General features: G+C 53.0%; 1 pseudogene; it reads right to left on the reverse strand.

Annotated features, from left to right (window-relative positions):
* Positions 1 to 4112: 4112 nt before the first annotated feature.
* Positions 4113 to 4788, reverse strand: LOC147975206 (uncharacterized; annotated as a pseudogene).
* Between the last annotated feature and the right edge of the window lie 11704 nt (positions 4789 to 16492).

Genomic DNA, 16492 nt, shown 5'->3' on the forward strand with positions numbered 1-16492 from the left:
CACATGTGCTGGTGGCGGTGGACAAGTTTACCAAATGGATCAAAACACGATAGATCAAGAAGCTGGACGGGCCAACAGCCACTCGGTTCATCAAGGATATCGCGGCGCGCTATGGCGTCCCGAATAGCATCATCACGGACAACGACACCAACTTCACCAAGGGCGCACGCGCAATATTGCCCCATTTCCGGCATCTGCCTCGACTTGGCTTCCGTGGCACACCCATAGTCCAACAACCAGGTCGAGCGGGCCAACGACCTCATTCTATCCGGAATCAAGCCATAGCTCATCGAGCCACTCGTCCGTTCACCCGACAGCTGGCTCGACGAGTTGCTAGCCGTCCTCTGGAGTCTTCGCACAACGCCAAACCAGTCGACCGGGTTCACCCCGTTCTTCCTCGTCTACGAAGCCGAAGCCGTCATCCCAACCGACATCGAGTTTGACTCATCACGCGTCATGATATACACCGAAGCCAAAGCCAAGGAAGCTCGTGAAGATGGCGTCGACATACTCGAAGAAGCACGCCTATTGGCGCTCAGCCGGTCAACGATCTATCAGCATGGCCTAAGGCACTACCACATCAAAAATATCAAGCCCCTCGCATTCCGCGAGGGCGACCTCGTCCTCCGACTCGTCCAGCAGCAAGCCAGCCAACACAAGCTGTCCTCCCCATGGGAAGGCCCCTTCATCGTCAGCAAGGCCTTGTGCGACCGCAATGCCTACTACCTCATCGACGCCCGCAAGTCAAACAAACGCAAGAGAGACACCGCCGGCGAAGAAACAACCCGGCCATGGAACACAGAAATCCTCCGCCCATTTTACAGTTAGCTGTGTGCACCTATGTATCACTGCCTTTTGTAACCATATGAAACTATGGGGTCTCCGAACGACGCTCGGGGGCTGTCCTTTCGGACCAAGTTATTGTGTCTCACGCACTTTTGCAAATTTCTCTTTAAAAAACCCAAGCGCCGGTTCGACTCGCTCAACCTCGGGGCTCGGGGGCTGGCTGGTTTGGTCACCACCCGCCGCCCTCCTTCGCAACTCTTGGCGTGTTCAGGTCGCCACGACCCTCGACTTCGCCTTACGCCACAGAACCGGCTTCGGCTGTTGGCCGGCAAGAAAAAGGGTCCAAAGCACCAGCACGCTACGAATAATAAGTTGGATTCGCCGGATTGCCCAACCCGGCCCCGTCACCTTAAGTTGCCACACGACCGATTGCTCACCAACCGGCTTTGCCGGATTCTCACTAGCCAGCCCAGTGGGTGTTTTGCTCACGCTAAACGTTTGAAAAGCCTAAGTACCGCCCATTCATCTCAAGGGCCGAACTCCTTGTCATAGACTGGAGCCCGGCCATTCGACTCGCGTGGGGTGGGGAGGCCCAAGAGGGGAGGCAAGCAAGAGAAAGGATCAAAAGACGGAAAGCAGAAGCGCAAACACTCACAAAGAATTTTACATCACAAATTAAACAGGCCCAAGGCCGAAGTTCATTACACTACACCCAAATACCCCTAGTGGGTGGGTGGACCTGCTACCTAACAGAAATTTTTACTGAGATAAAACATGACAGCCCCAGCCTCAGGCATCTCCAGCGCCGGGTCGCGCAGCTGCCGGCTCCCCCTCGGTGGCCTCCGGGTTCACCGAGGTGCCAGTGTCTCCCTCCTCGGCGTCCCCATCGCCATAGACGCCCGTCTCCTCAGAGGTGCCCACCGGGTCGTCCAGAAGTAGGCTGAAGTCGTCAGCAGGAACGACTCCTCCGTCATCTGTCCGCTCTGGCTGGAACAACATCATGGATGGCAAACCCGGCGATGTAGCTGGCCTGAGCGGCGATCCGTCCAGCCTCTGCCTGCAGCTGGCGTTCCGCGCTGGCTCGCTGGCCCATCAGCATATCCAGCACCAGATCCAGATGCCAAGACATCACGAACCTAAGCGCCATCTCGGCGCTGACACGGGCGACGGAGACGCGCCATGCGTGGAGCCGCTCCGGGTCCGCCTCCAATCACTGCGCTAGCCGCGTGAAGCTGTTCGGCGCGACAACGCCATGCCCGAGGGCCACCATCATCGCCGCGCCGGCCTCGGAGAGCCACCCCATATGCTCGCCCAAGACTCGTAGTCGAGCTTCGGCGGGGGTCACAATCTCTGGGAAGGTCCAGGCAACTCGCGGATCTGTCCTGTAGCTCATGACTCCCTGCGGATCTCGCTGGAAACAGAAGGCCTCCTCTGCCACCCTGCGCGTCTCCGGGAAGTGCCCTATCAAAAAGAAGAGCAAGATAAATCAATAACCAAGGGAAGGAAAGCCGGCTTCCCAACTTGGCAAAATCCAACGAAAGCACTTACTGGCGAAGGACTCGTCCAGGTGCTGTGCTTCATGCAACGTACCGCGCCGCTCCCCGGCGATGGCACGGTCACGCTCCTGAAGCATCTTCTCCAGGTCGGCGACCTTGGCAAGGGCCGCCTTTAGCTCGGCGTCCTTGGCCTCGGCCGCCTTCTCATACTCTGTGCGATAGTGGAGTTCCGCCTAGTGGGCTTCCCCCACCTTCGCCGCCTCCGCCTTCAAGCGCTCCACCTCGGCATGAAGCGGGCCCTTGTTGTCGGCCAGCTTGTCGCGTGGCTGGCCGGTCTCGGCAAGGGCCCGCTGCGCCTCAACGACCTTGGCCGCCTCCGCCTTGAGGTGGTCCACCTCGGCCGCGATACGGATCTTGTCGCCCGCCAAATGCTCCTACAGTCGGCCGGCTTCGTCAAGCGCCCGCCGGGCCCGTGTCGCCTCCACCTCCGCCTCCGCCCGAAGCCGATCGACATTAGCAATGACCCAGTCGTACTGATAGCCGCCTCAGATCAGCCAGGTTCGCCAGGACGACACCTCGGCTGCAGCGGCCACACGACAAAGATTGAGAAACAAAGGATTACTTTAAGATTTGACCCAACTACTATGTAGTTGGCCCGAATCTCGGGGGCTACACCTAGTGGGTGCGCTAGCGCACCCCCACTAAAAAGAGCACGCAAGAAAGATACCTACGACGACGCGGAGCGCCTCCTCCTTGGCGGTGAGCTGCCCCTTGAGCTGTTGGTGCTTCTCCAGGAGCCGGTTGAAGACACTGACTCATTAGGAGTATAGTTGCTGCAAGGAGCGATGATCAGCATGAGACAACAGTTTAAAATTCGACCCAACTACTACATAGTTGGCCCAAATCTCGGGGGCTACATCCAGTGGGTGCGCTAGCGCGCCCCCACTAAAAGAAGCAGCAAGAAGGAAGATAGAAGAGGAAGGAAGAACTTACAAACACGGCACGCTCCAGCTCTCGCGTTCGCTCCACCTCATCCTATGCAATGGCCTGAATCCTGTTTGTGCGCCCTTAGAGGCGCTGGCTCACGGCGGCCATCGCCGCCTCCTCCTGGGTCAAGGGCCCGACGAAGACCTTGCTGGGCCTAGCCCGAGCCGGCTGCGACCCAACGGCCCCCTGGCCTAGGCGCCAGGGTGTATTCGCTGCTGACTGCCTCGTCCACGGCCGGTGCCCTCTCTGGCATTCTCTCCGGCACGATGGCCGGAGTCGCCTGCGGCGCCCCTCCCAGCGGTGCTCCTCCCAGCGCCATCAAAGACGCCTCCGTCCGTGACGCCTCTCCCAAGACGGCGTCGCTGCCCCCTCCCTCGACCTCCACCTGCTCGACCAGGTCCGGGTCCAGGCCCAGGTCCGAGTCGACCATCTCCTCGTCCCGATCGATGGCCCTGGTCCGGATCTTTCAAAACACAGCGCCCCCGCTGGACGCGGCATCCACCGTCGCCAGCGGCCACGAGATCGGCGACTTGAAGCTCGACAGAGTAAACAAGCAAGAACTAAGGGAAGCCGCTTGGTGACACAAATTCAATGGAAAGAGAACTCACCCGGGCAACAACGAGATGGTGGGTCTCGCTGGCATCGCCTGCGGAGCACGACGCTTCCTCTTGCCGGGCGGCTTCGTCCCGGCCGCCGGGTCCGCCATGCTTTTCACGACCGAACCTCGGGGCGCCATATCCCCCTTCCCGTGCGGCCGGCTTTCCGCCGCCGTCCCCCAAGATGACCCGGCTCTAGCCGTGTTGCCGCATCCTCCACTCGGTGCCGCTGTGCCAACAACTCAAGTCAAAAATCCCCATGCCGCATCGCGACCGGCTTCTCAAGAGATAAAGAACGTGGAAGGTTACCCCCCGCGGCGGCGTCAGCATCCGCCACCTCCGCCTCCTCGCCCTAGGCCACGGGCTCTTCCGAGCCGGCCCGCACCACCTGTGTCGGTGCCCGGTCATATGGGTGCTGGATGGCATTCAAGTGCACCTCCCGTGTCGCGTCGGGATGGACAAGAAGATGGGCAGTGACAAAAATACACCGCCGGTGCTGGGTTCGCCTGGCTGTACGGGGGCTTCCCGAACTCCGAATCCTCCTTCAGCCCAGCCTTGGAGATGTCGTTGACCCAGCGGGCGACCTGGTCCGCTCCGAGGCGCAGGTTCAATCTCCAGTTGGGGTACTGAAGACCGGTCATTAGACTGATGATGTGGGTGCGCTGCAGCAATTGTAGCACCCGACGCTTGATGAAGGCGGCGATAAGGTCGATGCCGGTGAGCCCCTCCCGCTCCTTCATCTCCATCACCCGCTAGCACAAGTTGAGCACCTCCTGCGACGGGTGCCTGGGGAAGTAGTTACAGTTCTGCTTCCCCTGCGGCGTCGCATCAACGAAGGGCGGCAGGTTGATGCGGTCCGCGCCAAGGTTGCGGGCGTAAAAGAAGGAGTTCTGCCACTTCTTCGCTGAATCCTCCAGTGGCATTTTGGGGCAGTCCCCGCCTGCCCATCTGTAGACAATGGCGGCCCCACAGGAGGACATCTCCCCAGCCTTCGGGCCCTGCCGCTTCAAGGCGAAGAAGCGCACCCAGAGGTCGATCGAGGGCTTGACCCCTAGGTACCCCTCGCACAGGCTAACAAAGCCGGAGAGCAGCAAGATGGCGTTTGCGCCATGATGATGGGGCTGGAGACCGAAGAACTCTAGGAAGGTGCAGAATAAGTGGCTCGCAGGGAGGCTGAACTCGCGCTTGAAGTGCGGCTAGAAGACCACGCACTCCGTCCCCTCTTGCCACGGCTCCTGTTCTCCCACCGGCAGGCGCACGGCGACCTCCGTTTCCCTCAGCAAGCGCCTGGTGGCGCGGAGGTACGCGATGTCCTCCGCAGTGATAGAGGAGCCCATCCACGAGCCCGACGGGAGCACCATCGGCGAGGCGATGCGATGAAAGAAAGAGAAGAGAAGATGGGCGGTGAAGCTTTGCTCAAAGGATGACATAGCGTAGCGGCGCGCGGCGGTCGCAAGAGCAGAAGGAGGATGAAGAGGCAGGGGAGCGCGAGCGAGAATGATTTCCGCTGCCCCTCCCCCCAATTTATAAGCCACGGCTCGAAACGCGGGGAAGTGGGATCATTTGTGATCGCCCTTCCCACTTCCACGCAATAAGTGCGCACGTACCACACGCAATAACTGCCTCGGAATGGCAACTGACCCATGGACGCCGCAATAAATACACCCGTGTGGGCCGACGGCACATAGTGGTGGGCCCCAGCCTGTCGCCCTGTCCCGTCGCGCACATGGCATGTCAATCCCCTTCGGCTCCCGAGCACCACATGGCGCCCGTGAAGAGCCCAAAAGATTGCCTCAAGATCTGGCGGGCTCCTCGATTTACCGCCCGCACTGGGATGCCGAGATCCGGCTTCCGGAAGCCGGCACACAGTGGGTGTTGCCGGACCCAGCGGTCACAACTTCGCGTCCTCAGGGGGGTAACTGGGAAGGCCCTCCTGCTCGAAGACGGCGGACCTTCACAGCTTCGGGGACTACTGTCGAGGGGATGAGCCCCGGGTAGGCAACGAAACCCGGATCCTTTTCAAAAACATCGGGGCCAGCAACGCCCCTCAATCCGGCTCGCACTGGCCGGGTTGTTCAACTCGGCCAAGCCCCTCGACCCGGCCAAACTCCTCAACCCGACCCCAACGGCTGGTGCAAGACGATCAAACCCGGCATATCAAGACTTCTCCAACAAGCCAGCTCCCCCTTGGCATATTCCTCAACCCGGCCATGGGTCAGCTCCCGTCCCATCAAGTACGATGGGATGAGTCTCCATTCAAGGGTGAGCGAGGCAACAGTGCCCCACCAACTCCTCTGGCCAGCCGAGGCATGGCAATAGTGCCCCACCTACCCTGCTAACCAGGGCCGGCGTGGCTACAGTGCACCCATCATCACTGCTGATGCCAGTGGGCGGCGACCTGATGGTGCACCACTATAGTGGACTCGACCCGGCCACTCCGTGACGATTGAAAAGAAGGCAAGCAGTGCCCCTGGCGCACAGGGCCCACGCCCGGAGAACCCTGCGAGCCCTGACACCCGGCGGGTCCCAGCGCCGGCTTCCCCGACAATGACAACCCGGCCCCATGGCCTTGTAACATTACCATTGTAACCTTGGGGGTTGGCCTATAAAACCCCCAGGAGCCCTCATGTACAGAGAGATCGATCACAAAGATGACACAAATGACCAGACTAGCCACACCCACACATAAGGAGAGGGATCAGCCTAAGCCTTGGCATGTCTTCCTTCTCCTTCCATACAGCTCGAGGAGCAACCTTGTATTGGTGCATATAAACCAAACTCGGCAGGACTAGGGGTATTATCTCTCCGGAGAGCCTCGAACCTGGGTATGTCTTGCGTCCCGCGCTCGCTCATACCGACCTTGCCTCTGAAGCCCGCTGGTGCCCTTGAGCCTCCTCCTCTCTTTAGCCATCCCTTGGCATCTGCCGTGCACCCACCACGACAGTTGGGTACACCATCTATCATAGATCCGAAGGCAAGATATTCGTTGCTAAAAATGGTTCCTTTCTAGAGAAGGAGTTTCTCTCGAAAGAAGTGAGTGGGAGGAAAGTAGAACTTGATGAGGTAATTGTACCTTCTCCCGAATTGGAAAGTAGTTCATCACAGAAACCAGTTCCAGTGATGCCTACACCAATTAGTGAGGAAGTTAATGATGATGATCGTGAAACTTCATATCAAGTTACTACTGAACCTCATAGGTCAACCAGAGTACTTTCTATACCAGAGTGGTACGATAATCCTGTTCTGGAAGTCATGTTACTAGACCATGACAGACCTATGAACTATGTGGAAGCGATGATGAGCTCAGATGCCGCGAAATGGCTTGAGGCCATGAAATTTGAGATGGGATCCATGTATGAGAACAAAGTGTGGACTTTGGTTGACTTTCCCGATGATCGGCAAGCCATAGAAAATAAATGGATCTTCAAGAAGAAGACTGACACTGATGGTAATGTTACTGTCTACAAAGCTCGACTTGTTGCAAAATGTTTTTGACAAGTTCAAGGAGTTGACTACGATGAGACTTTCTCACCCGTAGCGATGGTTAAGTCTGTCCGAATCATGTTAGCAATTGCCGCATTTTATGACTATGAAATTTGGCAAATGGATGTTAAAACTGCATTCCTTAATGGATTTCTTAAAGAAGGGTTGTATATGATGCAACCGGAAGGTTTTATTGATCCTAAAGGTGCTAACAAAGTGTGCAGGCTCCAGCGATCCATTTATGGACTGGTGCAATCATCTCGGAGTTGGAATATACACTTTGATAGTGTGATCAAAGCATATGGTTTTATACAGACTGTTGGAGAAGCCTGTATTTACAAGAAAGTGAGTGGGAGCTTTGCAACATTTCTAATATTATATGTGGATGACATATTGTTGATTGGAAATAATACATAATTTTTCAATGAAAGACCTCGGTGAAGCTACTTATATATTGGGCATCAAGATCTATATATATAGATCAAGACGCTTAATTTGACTTTCACAAAGCACATACCTTGATAAAGTTTTGAAGAAGATCAAAATGGATCAGTCAAAGAAAGGGTTGTTGCCTGTGTTACAAGGTGTGAAGTTGAGTCAGACTCAATGCCCGACCACTGCAGACGATAGAGAGAAAATGTAAGTCATTCCCTATGCCTCAGCCATAGGTTCTATCATGTATGCAATGCTGTGTACCAGAACTGATGTGTGCCTTGCTATAAGTTTAGCAGGGAGGTACCGAAGTAATCCAGGAGTGGATCATTGGACAGCGGTCAAGAACATCCTGAAATACCTAAAAAGTACTAAGGATATGTTTCTCGTTTATGGAGGTGACAAAGAGCTTATCGCAAATGGTTACTTCGGTGCAAGCTTTGACACTGATCCGGATGACTCAAAGTCGCAAACCGGATACGTATTTATATTGAATAGTCGAGCTGTAAGTTGGTGCAGTTCCAAGCAGAGCGTCGTGGAGGGATCTAAGTGTGAAGCGGAGTACATAGCTGCTTTGGAAGCAGCAAATGAAGGAGTCTGGATGAAGGAGTTCACATCTGATCTTGGTGTAATACCTAGTGCATCGGGTCCAATGAAAATCTTTTGTGACAATACTGGAGCAATTGCTTTAGCAAAGGAATCCAGGTTTCACAAGATAACCAAACACATCAAGAGACACTTCAATTCCATCCGCGATCAAGCCAAGGAGGGAGACATAGAGATTTGCAAAATACATATAGATCTGAATGTTGCAGACCCGTTGACTAATCCTCTTCCACGAGCAAAACATGATCAGCACCAAGACTCCATGGGTGTTATAATCATTACTATGTAATCCAGATTACTGACTCTAGTGCAAGTGGGAGACTGAAGGAAATATGCCCTAGAGGCAAAAGTTGTTATTTATATTTCCTTATATCATGATAAATTTTTATTATTCATGCTAGAATTTTATTAACCAGAAACTTGATACATGTGTGAGTACATAGACAAAACAAAGTGTCCCTAGTATGCCTCTACTTGACTAGCTCGTTAATCAAAGATGGTTAAGTTTCCTGACCATAGACATGTGTTGTCATTTGATGAACGGGATCACATCATTAGGATAATGATGTGATGGACAAGACCCATCCGTTAGCTTAGCATATTGATCGTTAAGTTTTATTGCTATTGCTTTCTTCATGACTTATACATATTCCTCTAACTATGAGATTATGCAACTACCGAATACCGGGGTAACACCTTGTGTGCTATCAAATGTCACAACATAACTGGGTGGTTATAAAGATGCTCCACAAGTGCCTTCGAAGGTGTTTGTTGGGTTGGCATAGATCAAGATTAGGATTTGTCACTCCGAGTATCGGCGAGGTATCTCTGGGCCCTCTCGATAATGCACATCACTATAACCCTTGCAAGCAATGTGACTAATGGGTTAGTTGCGGGATAATGCATTACGGAACGAGTAAAGAGACTTGCTGGTAACGAGATTGATCTAGGTATGATGATACCGACGATCGAATCTCGGGCAAGTAACATATCGATGACAAAGGGAATAACGCATGTTGTTATTGTAGTTTGATCGATAAAGATCTTCGTAGAGTATGTAGGAACCAATATGAGCATTCAGCTTCCGCTATTGGTTATTGACCGGAGATGCGTCTCGGTCATGTCTACATAGTTCTCGAACCCGTAGGGTCCGCACGCTTAACGTTCGATGACGATTTGTATTATGAGTTATGTGTTTTTGGTGACCGAAGTTTGTTCGGAGTCCCAGATGAGATCACGGACATGACGAGGAGTCTCGAAATGGTCGAGAGATAAGGATTGATATATTGGACGATGATATTCAGACACCAAAATGGTTTCAGAAAGGTGCGGGTATATTTCGGAGTACCGAGGGGTTACCGGAACCTCCCGGGGAAGTATTGGGCCTACATGGTCCTTAGGGGAGAGAGAGGGGAGCCCGCAAGGGGTGGCGTGCACCCCCTCCAAGGGAGTCCGAATAGGACAAGGAGGAGGGGGCGCGACCCCCTTTCCCTCTCCCTCTTCCTCTCTTTCCTTTTCCCCTCCGATGAGAAAGGAAAAAAGGGGGGCGGAATCCTACTAGGAGTGGACTCCTAGTTGGACTCCCCCCTAGCGCGCCCCCTTGGTGGCTGGCCTCCTCCTCCCCTCCTTTATATATGGGGGTAGGGGCACCCCATAGCACATCAATTTTTCTCTTAGCCGTGTGCGGTGCCCCCCTCCACAGTTTACTCCTCCGGTCATAGCGGTGTAGTGCTTGGGCGAAGCCCTGCGCGGATCACATCACCATCACCATCACCACGCCGTCGTGCTGACGAAACTCTCCCTCAACCCTCTGCTGGATCAAGAGTTCGAGGGACGTCATCAAGCTGAACGTGTGTTGAACTCGAAGGTGCCGTACATTCGGTACTAGATTGGTTGGATCGCAAAGACGTTCGACTACATCAACCGTGTTAACCTAACGCTTCCGCTTTTGGTCTACGAGGGTACGTCAACACACTTCCCCCTCTCGTTTCTATGCATCTCCTAGATAGATCTTGCATGATTGTAGGATTTTTTTGAAATTGCATGCTATGTTCCCCAACACATGTTAGGCATCATTCCACATCAATTTTTTTGTTTTTATCATTTACCTACTCAAGGACGAGCAGGAATTAAGCTTGGGGATGCTGATACGTCTCCAACGTATCTATAATTTTTGATTGTTCCATGTTGTTATATTATCAATCTTGGATGTTTTATAATCATTTTATATCATTTTTTGGTACTAACTATCGGTTTCAAAACCGGCAGATCTCGGGTAGGGGGTCCTGAACTGTGCGTCTAAGGTCGATGGTAACAGGAGACAAGGGACACGATGTTTACCCAGGTTCGTACCCTCTCTATGGAGGTAATACCCTACGTCCTGCTTGATTGATATTGATGAATATGAGTATTACAAGAGTTGATCTACCACAAGATTGTAATGGCTAAACCCTAGAGGTCTAGCTTGTATGGCTATGGTAATGAATATCTCCTCTCCGGACTAAGTCCTCTGGTTTATATAGACGCCGGGAGGATCTAGGGTTACACAAGGTTGGTTACAAAGAAATGAATCTACATATTTGGTCGCCAAGCTTGCCTTCCATGCCAAGGAGAGTCCCATCCGGACAAGGGTGCAGTCTTCGGTCTTCGTGTTCTTCAGAGCCCATCAGTCTGGCCCATGGCTAATAGGCCGGACACCCGAGGACCCCTTAGTCCAGGACTCCCTCAGTACCCCCTGAACCTGGCTTCAATGACAAGGTATCCGGCGCATAGATCTGTCTTCGGCATTGCAAGGCGGGTTCCTCCTTCCGAACTCCAAGATAGTATTCAGACGTATTGATCGTGTCCGCACCTGTAACACACACACCACACACAACCGTAGAGAGAATATAATAATCCACGAGTCCAATCTGCTGACAAATTTTTACAACATGACATCACGTCTGCCCGGTCATAATTTCGAACCATTCTTCGTCTGCCGCTGCATGTTTCGAGACGCGGTTGTCATTGGCATGTCTAGTCGAAGCACAGATCATGTCCCCTTATTGCGGGATTCTTATCAATACGGGGGTGGGTAACCCAACCGTGCCGTTTACACAGCCCTTGGGAGTAGGCGAATTCTAAGGCGAGTAGGGAGGTGTTCAATATTCACTGCCGTTATAAGGAGGTAAGAATCCCCTTTCTTATCCCACGCCTTCTCTCCTCCTCTGCCCTTCCACTATTGAGCTCCAGCGCCCAAGATCTCATCTTCTTCTCACTCAAGCTATCACTCAACCATGTCCGGATCCGGAGGTCAAGGCAAGTGGATGGTCTCCTCCGTCAAGGAGGAGGACATTACTGAGCTTCAGGCGGCCGGGTACCCGGCAAAGGAAATCGCCCACCATCTTCCAGCCAAGGGGCAAGTCGTCCCCACACCGAAGCCCAATGAGAGGGTGGTATACATCCCTCATTTCCTCCGCGGACTAGGGTTTCCACTCCACCCTTTCGTCCGCGGTCTGATGTACTATTATGGGATAGACTTCCATGATCTATCCCCGAACTCCTTCCTCAACATCTCGGCGTTCATCACCGTGTGTGAGGCCTTCCTCCACATCCAACCCCACTTTGGGCTGTGGCTCAAGGTCTTCAATGTGAAGCCGAAGGTGGTGGATGGCCAAAACGTGGAGTGCGGGGGTGCCATGGTGAGCAAGCTGACTAATGTCTCCTGGCCGAAAGGCACTTTTGTGGAGACTGTCAAGGAATGGCAGAAACAATGGTTCTACATCACAGAATCCCGCGGTGCAAACTGGGTCGCCTCTGCCGAATTCAACTCCGGCGCTCCAATGCGGCTCACCTCCTGGGTTGAGAAGAGCCCGAATTGGTCATCGTCAGATGAGCTGATAGCGCTGTAGACGCGCGTTCAAAGTATGGTGGACAAGGATATCAAGCTTGTCGATATAATCCAGGTGATGCTAGTTCACTGGATTCTCCCGTGCCAAAGCCGAAGCCGCCCTCTATGGGAGTTTAATCCGAAGAAGCACCATACCCTGAAGAGGCTCTTCGAAACTTCTCACAAAGATGCCTGGAAGTTGCTCTTCAAGGGCAAGGAGACACCGCCGGCCATGGATTCGGACCGCGGGCACGACATCAATCACCTCGCCAACGAGGTATGTTATTTTTAACGCATCCCCTACTTGCTTGTTTCAAGGATGATATCTAAGCTATCATTATCATTGCTTCTTCAGGACTGGATGGAGCGGGCGAAGCAGATCCGGCGTCCGGCTCCGTTGCCTGAAGAACCAGTCATCCCACATTTAGCGAAGATGCTGGTGTCGGCGCCCTATGCGGCGCCGGCGAAGAAGGCCACAGGGAAGGCCAAGGGGGTCCAGAGTGGCCCCCGCCGCAAGGGCGCTTCGGACGTGACGTCCGAAGACAAGACCCGTTCCTCCGTCGCCGAAGACAATGACGATGAGGAGGAGAAGAGCGACTCTCCCTCTGATGGAGGGAGGAAGAAGAGGGCGGCCTCCACAATTCTGGAGGCGGAGGGGCCCAAGAAGGGGAAAGGCCCACTCGCGGGCAGCTCCGCAAGGGACATCGATAGCCGTCCGGAGCGACGCCATCGCACTAAGCCTCGGGCCACATCGTAAGTGCTAAGACTTGTACATGCCCATAAATCTAACCTCTCCTCTTTGTCGTATTGACAAGATTAATTATACTATTGCAGTCCAGCCCATGACAGCTCCCAGCGATCCTCGTCAGGAGCTTCGTTGGATTCAAAGGCGATGGCCAGCGAGTCACCGCCGGCCGCTCACTCCCCCAGTGCTGTCCCGAAGGACTTTCCTAGGCCGGGGAGAGGCTCAGCAGGCGCTAGAAGGCGATGCCTCCGTCGCCGGACACCAGGGGGAGCCGATCCCCATGGAGACTGGTGGTGAGGAGGGCCGTATTCAGTTTGGCCCTCAACCGGACTTGATTCCGGAGACTGATACGGCTCCAGAATCCGGTACGCAATCTCCTTTGAAAGAAGGGGGTATGCCTATTCCGCTGGTGACCCCTGTCCAACCAGGGGCATCGGATAATCTGCTAGAAGCACTACGAGGCTCTTCCATTGTGGATGAGCACCGTGTTCTTATGGACATGGTAATTTAAAGGGTTCAGTCCACCAAGAGCGGACTAACCGAAGCCTGCAGCAACCTGCTGATAGGTTTTGAGGTAAGTGACGCAAAAAAAGAAAATCCCAATATAGACAGTAGCCCCTGAGACACTGTCCAGTGTTCGGTAAGAAAAGCCGGACAGAGGATCAATCCTTTATTGTAGGAAACTAACTAAATTGTCTGAAATGAATACACAGGCGTCGCTGTTGGCCGCAGCCTCACATACTGCCGAGGTCTCTGAACTGAAGCGGAGACTGGAGTAGGCCGAGGAGGAGCTCGGCCAGGTGAGGAGGCAGCTCTAAGAAAAACAAGGTATGTGATAACCCGTTATGTATTCGAAAAAAGTAAGATGATATGCATTTGACTGAAGTGTCATGATATGTACAGAAGCGACGACCGAGGTCGAGGCCCTAAGAAAGGCCCTGGTCGAAGCCGAGGGGAAGGCTGTCAAGGAGCAGGCCGCCTGTAAGAAGCTCAAGGCCTGGGTCAACGAAGTCCAACAGGAGCTCCAGGATGCGGTGAGGAAGTGCGAGACCTTGGAGCACAATGCGTCGGCTGAAGAGGCCGAACTCGCCAAGGCTCATAAGAGTGCGGAGATAGCCCGGAGTGAAGCCCAAGGCCCCCTCCAGGAGATCCAGGAGGCCAGTAAGATTGCGGCGGGTAAGGCATTCAATATGCAAAGCAAGAATGTGAAGAGGAACTATGTTTTACTGACCGGGATTCGGAGTTCTCCAGGGGCTTTTGTTGATCTGCCACACAGTGTGACCGGTGCCGCGTAGTTCTTCCGAGCCGAAGAAGGGAGCTCCACGGAGAAGCTATTCTGGTCGCAATATCTTACGCCAGAACATTCGGTGCCCTTCAGCGATCAACTAAAACAGATGGTCGAGCTGCATAGGGTGGCCGAACTGGCCATGAAGGATTTAATAATCTGGCTGTCGCCAGTCGAAGCTATACCCAATAGTTTCTTCGGCCTCGTGAAGAGGCTAGTGGACGCCTTTCCTCAGCTAGACGTCATCAAGCGGTCCGTCTGCATCGAAGGCACGCGTTTGGCCTTCTCCTATGTCAAGGTCTGGTGGGCAAAGATGTACGCCATAAGTTGGCGACCGAGGGGCCGCCTGAGAGCAAGGAGCACCGCACATCCGAGCGATACTTTGGCGATGTCTTGGAGGGGTCCCACATTGTTGCGGATCAGTGTGCGAAAGACACGATCTTTGAATGAATGTATTCAAGTTCCTTCTACCTTGTATGATAAAACAAAGTGGGTTTGTAATATAATGCTTATTATGTTTTTAAATTTTACCTCCTATATGTCCGTGTTATATGAAATCTGAGGGTTAACCAGTCGCCGGCTTCTGCCCCCATGTAGGTAGTACGGAGGTGTTCGGGATGGAATCTAAACAATCTTGATCCAATTATATGGTCCTTGAAGGAGTTGTTTAGCGCAACGAACCAGGCAACCAGACTATGCGGCTTTAATGCCCTCACTTAGACATAGGAGTTCGACAATAAAAAGATGGGCGCAGCCCCTAGTATCCGAACTAGGGTGTTATAAGCGCCTGATCGGGAAGTACCGATCCTTTGCATAATGCGGAAGAAATCTCCAACGATTTGCAACCTCCGAACAGCTGACCGGCTCTCGCCGCATCATGATAGTCAGTTTTCGGCTTTCTCTACTGAGGTGCTCCTTTGGATAAACCAAGGCACAATCGCAGTAGTTCTCCCTTTACTACCTTAGCCGATATAGCGGAATGTAAGGTAACAAGCACAGGAGCCGGACAACCCAACTATTGACCAAAGACATGATTCGGAGCTAATGCATATAATGCTAAATTCGGGGTGCCGAACTTTACTTATAAAAAGTGTTCGGACTTTTGTTTTCGTAGTGTGGGGTGCTATGAAGCCCCTGGCAAGCATCAAATGTACCAAAGTGTATGGGTGCTACCTGATATAGTTACCAGAAAAGAAAAGAAAAAACAGGAAGAAAAGAAGGACAAGTGATAATCTAGGGCCGTAAAATTTGAGGTGCAAACTGTTCGTATTATAATTTCATTGGTGCGTTAAAGCACGTTTATACAAGTAATGCAATAAGCAGGAGGCTAGTTACTATGCCTTAGCAATGGGAGAGATGCATGTGGGTCCTGAAAAACAGGTAGAGTGAACGTTAACGAAACCACCTAGAGAAGTCCCCCATATGTGTGTGCTTCCTGTCGCCTTGGTGTGTTTGTCCTTCAAGAGTACCGATCATCAGGCCATCAGATGGGGCCTGCGGGATTGAAACCTGAAAAGGAAACGAATAAAAGTGAAAGTATGTGTGTATCCGGTGTTGGTTGAGTCGTACTATGGATCACAAGCTAGCTATGCCTCCATCGATGCCCATGGAATTTTGAGTGCGTAGTTATGTACGCGTGGTATGAATGCCACCACTTGATCGGGACTGAGACGGAGGCCGGATTTCTAGTCGAGCTCCTGACGAGCCGAGATGTCCTGCTACAGGGTAGTTCGGATCCTCTTGACGTTGTCCGTGGGCTCGGCAGCCGAATAAAGGTTCTACTTGAGAAGGCTGCTCTGTACTTCTGCTGCTAAGGCAGTTATGTGCTCTTCTGTACGGAGGGAGAGTTTCGTATTTCCATTGACTGTTATGACACCACGTGGACCGGGCATCTTGAGCTTGAGATAAGCATAGTGTGGCACTACGTTAAATCGGGCGAATGCGGTTCGTCCGAGCAGCGCATGATAGCCGTTGCGAAAGGGGACGATATCGAAGATTAACTCCTCGCTTCGGAAGTTGTCCAGAGATTCGAAGACAACCTCTAGTGTGATTGAGCCCATGCAGCAGGCCTCTACACCTGGTATGACTCCTTTGAAGGTAGTCTTTGTGGGTTTGATCCGTGATGGACGAATGCCCATTTTGTGCACTGTGTCCTGATAGAGCAAGTTGAGGCTGCTGCCACCGTCCATCAGGACTCGTGTCAGGTGG

Source organism: Triticum urartu, chromosome 4A, assembly GCF_056163025.1.
Source record: "Triticum urartu cultivar PI428250 chromosome 4A, HENAU_Tu73, whole genome shotgun sequence".
NCBI lineage: Eukaryota > Viridiplantae > Streptophyta > Magnoliopsida > Poales > Poaceae > Triticum > Triticum urartu.